This window comes from Limulus polyphemus, unplaced genomic scaffold, assembly GCF_000517525.1.
Source record: "Limulus polyphemus unplaced genomic scaffold, Limulus_polyphemus-2.1.2 Scaffold327, whole genome shotgun sequence".
NCBI lineage: Eukaryota > Metazoa > Arthropoda > Merostomata > Xiphosura > Limulidae > Limulus > Limulus polyphemus.
This window is the reverse complement of record NW_013665937.1, coordinates 513,444-517,757: the sequence shown is the minus strand read 5'-3', so window position 1 is coordinate 517,757 and position 4,314 is coordinate 513,444. Positions and strand designations below refer to the sequence as shown.

Genomic DNA, 4,314 nt, shown 5'->3' with positions numbered 1-4,314 from the left:
CTCTTCTTGAAGGATATAAACCGTGTCGATTGTTCAGTAAAGTTAACCATGTCTTTCGTTCAAGTAAATTAACCGTGTCGTTTGTTCAGTAAGTTAACCTTGTCCTCTGCCGATTTCGGTGGAGCTAACTACGTATTTTTTTTCAATGAAGCTAACCGTGCTGGTTGTATCGTGAAGTGAACAAGAAGAGTGAAAACATTCGTTCACCCGTTGTTTACTTCTAGAAAATCATCTGCTTCGATAACGATCGTTTGTCACAGTACTTTTAGTATCTCAGAACTTTTTTGTTTTCCAGAAAGTGTATTCTCAGTGTTAATACAATTGACAACTTTTCAGCTATAAATCGAACATTTTTCAGTGCATGTTATTGTACAATATATATCCAATGGAATATCACGTAATCACTCCGAAATACCAAAAGCGTGTTATTGTTGGCGTGAGCTCGTACATGTTTCGATGTTGAGCTGGCGAAGACATTAGTATGAAACCCCATAACACCAAAGCAAATTCTATAAAACTGTTGCCTGAAAAATAATTACTAAGATTGCTTCTCTCTTTAAACGTTATCAATCGTTAGTTATGTTGAAACACGTTTCCTGTAATATACCACACGTACAAAGAAATTACCATAAGTAAAAACGAACATTTAAGATATAAAATATTTAATAAAAAGTATTCAGACTGTCATCACTCTATTCAACACAGCTTACGATCGATCATCCAGATCCCTATGGTAAATCGTTTCTCTGTCTTGAAACATGGACTCAAACGGAGAGAGAGAAAAACATGGCTAACAACACTTTAATCTATATCAAAACGGGAAAACATGACTACGAACATTTTATTCCATCTTAAACATGGAAGAGGCTAAGAACACTATCGTTTATCGTAGAAATAGGAAAGAAAATATGGCAAACATAAAATTATTCCGTCTTACAAACAGGGAAATATAACAAAGATAAATTTATTCCGTCTTACAAACAGGGATAATATGGCAAAGATAAATTTATTCCGTCTTACAAACAGGAAAAATATGGCAAAGATAAATGTATTCCGTCTTACAAAAAAGGGAAAATATGGCTAAGATAAATCCGTCTTACAAACAGGGAAAATATGGCAAAGATAAATCCGTCTTACAAACAGGGAAAATATGGCAAAGATAAATTTATTCCGTCTTACAAACAGGGAAAATATGGCAAAGATAGATTTATTCTGTCTTACAAACAGGGAAAATATAGGCAAAGATAGATTTATTCCGTCTCACAAACAGGGAAAATATGACAAAGATAAATTTATTCCGTCTTACAAACAGGAATACTATGGCAAAGATAAATTTATTCCGGTTTACAAACAGGGATACTATGGCAAAGATAAATTCATTCTGTCTCAAAGAGATAAATCAGAAGTAAGTTTATGTTCTTTTTTGTGCTGTTTCGAAGAAGGAAAACGTTGATACGAGCATTATCTTCTACGAAGAGGGAAAACATAGTTAAGAACACTTTATTTTATCTCAAACGATAAATCATGGCTTAAATTACCGAAGAATAATAATAAAGGGCAACTCAAAATACTCTTTGTTTTAGAAAGATGAACTACTCAAAGACACTTTACTTCAGAAGGGAAGAAATCAGAAGAAAAATATTCTTTATCAAAATGAATAAGACAGAAAAAATATTTATTTGTTTCAAAATGTAAGAAAACATAACAAAATGTTTACTTTATCTCAAAACAGAAAAGCACTTTGTTCCACACATTTAACGTTAAAACAGTCAAATGTTCTTCTCTCTTTCATTTACCAATGTAATGTATATAAAGTCAGAACCTCCACCTCGTTTTTGAGATATACAGTTTATAAAAGGTGAAGAGCTTTCCCTTGTTTGAGGATATAATGTATAACATTTCATTATGATTATGATGTTTCTTATGTATAACAAGATAGTGGGTAATCAGCGCTCCAAGATCTAATTCATCACATAGAACATTATTCTTAACACAAAATATAACTTTCTATTTCATACATTGGGACACCTAATTCCTTTGTGTGTGTGTGTGCTAAATTCATAATTTTATAGCTTTTATAAATTCAACTTTCCATGAAAGTAGGTCTCAAACATTTAGTATTTAAAATAAAAACTAACAAACATATAAAACACAATGGCCACTTTTCCTTTAACCCTTGGAATTTTTTTAATGACATAAGACATGGCGAAGACTTTACAGTGGAAGAAAAAACCAAATTAGTGCTTTGCTTCAAGTGCTGAAGGGAAAACTCAGCACAGGTTTATCCTGACCACCTAATCAATCCCTAATTTTTTAAATTGGTTTAGTTCTTTTTTTAAATTGATCTTATAATCTGTCTAAAAAGTTTAGTCTTAACTATTTTATTTTATCTATTTGTGACCTAAAGTTCCTACTCAATTGATCTTCCCCAACTATTCTTTAGCATGATTAATTAACGAAAGAGGTGATGAAATATGCATGACTACATGAAAGCAAAACAATATCTTTCATATTCCGCATGAATATTTTAGGGTAGGCTGATACTTTGGATATTTTATAAGCTTATATATTTAACATGAAAACGATGTATAAAAAAAGAGGGATGTACAAGAGAGAGGGAGATATACAAGTAAATTAGATAACCTTACAGGAATGCATTACAAACGACAATATGAATCTCATACAATACTTTATTTGCTGAGAGATGTCTCTCGTTATATATGTTGCCATTATTAGAGAACTATAATAACAAGTTATTGATTCTGTAAGATAGACTCAAGGTATTCATCTACATGAATAATTAATGTTCTGTAACATAATGACCATTATTCACGAGTCGTTACTTCACTCTATATGTAACACTTAATGCCTTTACTTTCCCATTGTATTCTTGCATTATTGTCCTTGTAAGGAGAAAGTGACCACTCTAGCAGCCAGTATTCGAGACGAGTAGTATTAAAGGGATTTGTAATCAAATATCGGAATACTTGCTAAATACCCTTTACGTGCGAGCTTAAACACAGAGGCTAATACTATCCCAATAAAATTAAGTTGACGCGAATGTACTTAAAGTGTTACATTGATTCTTATCAGCTGAAACTTTATCACATTACTTTATACATTATTCATGTGATTATTAATATAAACAGTACTTTATGATAGAGGATTTCACTATCTTTATGTATATGTTGTACAGAGAAGCTTTGCTCTGTCCAAAACATGTTTTACAGAGTTATCGAGAAATTAAACGAATTTTCTTTCAGGTATAACATTTAAAAACATTACCTTTTCCTCGCTTTCTCATGAACAATTTACTTTTAAAGTATAAAAGTATTTATTATAGTTCTGTATAATTTTTGTTTCATTTTAGTCAGCGGTATTACATTGTACTTTTATTTTCGAATTGTGTTATTTTTTATATAGAAACACATGAATTTTTTTGTACGTAATAACATAAAATATAGTATTAAACACTGCCTTAATTTCTTTATTTAGTAAAATAATTTGCTCAAACATTCGTTAAGCACACGAACCAAAAAATAACAACACTTTAGTTCGTATAGCCTTCTAAAGCCCAGAAAAGAATGTTTAGATAATCACTCAACTTTGCGTGTGATATTGGTTTTAATGGGATATACCATGATGATAGCATAAACAATATCTTTTTTATTCCATGGAATGTTCCAACGAACCACTTTTATAGGGGTGGTTTTAAACCATTCAAAATAACTGTCTCTTTTAACGGAAAAAGTCTCGACGAATAGATATCACAAGGATAACGGATATTTCACTTCTTTTGGAGCTGCTAACCTGTTGCCTGATTTAAAATTGTATGCAGTTTCTTTAGCGTTACTGCTAAATATTTTTCTAAAAACATTTCTCATCTGACGTTTGAAACGGAGAACTAAGTAACAAAAACATTGTTATATTTCTGAGCTATATCATTTTAGTAACAAATGTTGAAACTAATAACGGTCATACTGATTGGTTAAAACACATTTATAAGATTCCCCCAAAAGAGCTCATTCTAATAGAGACATTAGTGTGTGTACGTTTAAAAAACAATAGCAACATCTAATAAGAGAAATAAATCCCATGATTCACTGTCTAAAATGTGTTAGTTTTACGTGACGTAACTGACAACGCGCGTAATGCTTGATTAAACACAACTTTTTGACATTCAAGTAAAACTACAAATCACAAAATTAGTCATGTGAACGGTTATGTAAATATTTTTAAGTACCCAGTAGGTTAAAAGACCGGGATTATGGTAACAGATTGGTTATGTAAATGTTTGTAAGCTTAGTTTGTTTG

General features: G+C 31.2%; 1 protein-coding gene across 1 annotated transcript in view; it reads right to left on the bottom strand.

Annotated features, from left to right (window-relative positions):
* The window catches only part of LOC106457414 (tetraspanin-9-like), a 47,814-nt gene that overhangs the window by 18,926 nt on the left and 24,574 nt on the right, over nt 1–4,314 (bottom strand). The window lies entirely within an intron of this gene.